Here is a 1,258-nt window from a genome sequence, read left to right as displayed (position 1 = left end):
GGAGGCAGGGGCTGCGCTGGCCCGCGCCCCACCGCCACCATCCCTCCTGGGGCGCACGCAGCCGAGTCCCAGGCCCGCCGCTGCCCTGCTGCGGGCCGGGACGCCGGTGTCGCCGAGCGGGACGCTCTGGGCGGGCGGGCTGCTCCTCGAGAGGGCCGAGCGGCGCTGTGCGCTCGCCTCCGCCCCTTCCTTCTCCCTCCGGCCCGCCAGACTCCGGCTCGCTTTCCCCCCTCTCCCCCCCCTCTCTCCCGCCAGCCCCCGCCCGGCTGCGCCCGGTCAGTTTACTGCGAGGCGGGGCGGGGCGGGGCGGGGCGAGCTCTGGGCCGGGCCGGCTCCGCCCTGAGCGCTGCGGGCCGGACGCGCTGAGCCCGCGAGGCGCCCAGGTGCGAGTCCGGTCCGCCGCTCCTGATGGCAGGGTCTGAAACTACTAGTTAGGACCTGGATCCCGGTTCTTGGCGGCCTATCACCACGGAAGAGGCAGGCAGACTTCACGAGGCGAGCCTAGATTACTTGGACCATGGGCGATTGTCACACTTCAGGAGCGAGAGCGGTACAGCCGTCCTGGCCCTCTCGTCCTCCTCCCCAGCCTAGTGGCCAATGCGGCCTTGCTCGAGGTGACACGGAAGTGCCCGCGACGGCAACCACAGAGCCATGAGCTCCCTTTGGAGGATTGGAGACCGGCCCATACTTCACTAGTCTTAGTTTTCCTTAACAATACATTGATGGCTTCCGTAACCAAACTGATAAACTCAAAAGCAGATGTTTTACCGTTTACATCTGAGCAGATTCTGAATTGCCAGTTGAGGAGTAGGGTAGGGGACTTCTCAAACAACTCCTGCAAAAGATCTGGTGGGCTTGGCCGGGCCTCGTGAATGGAGTGAGACCAGAATGCCTTATAGCAAAGAGAAATGCATTTCTCTCAAATGAAGTATAACAGGATATACACAACACGGACAGAGGGCACGCTGCAAGCCAGGTATTCTGCTAAGTGCTACACTTGTTTTAATACACTGAATCCTTCTGTTATCCAGATGAAAAAAAAACTGAGGCATACAAACAGGACTTAACTTGCTGGAGAAAGTGATAGCTGGAAGTGAATTTTTTTTTTTTTTTTTTTGGTACAGGGTCTCACTACTGGAAGTGAACTTTTGTCCAAAAGTTCAGAATGGCTGAACTAAGAACAGAAGCAGTTAAAAGCAAAGAGCAAATTGGTCCCATTTTTGCAAGTCAGGAGCCAAGCAGAAGGAGGGCTTGGAGG

This window comes from Octodon degus, unplaced genomic scaffold (genome assembly GCF_000260255.1).
Source record: "Octodon degus isolate 3935 unplaced genomic scaffold, OctDeg1.0 scaffold00147, whole genome shotgun sequence".
NCBI classification, from domain to species: Eukaryota; Metazoa; Chordata; class Mammalia; order Rodentia; family Octodontidae; genus Octodon; species Octodon degus.
The sequence above is the reverse complement of the archived record's forward strand: the minus strand, read 5'-3'. Positions refer to the sequence as shown.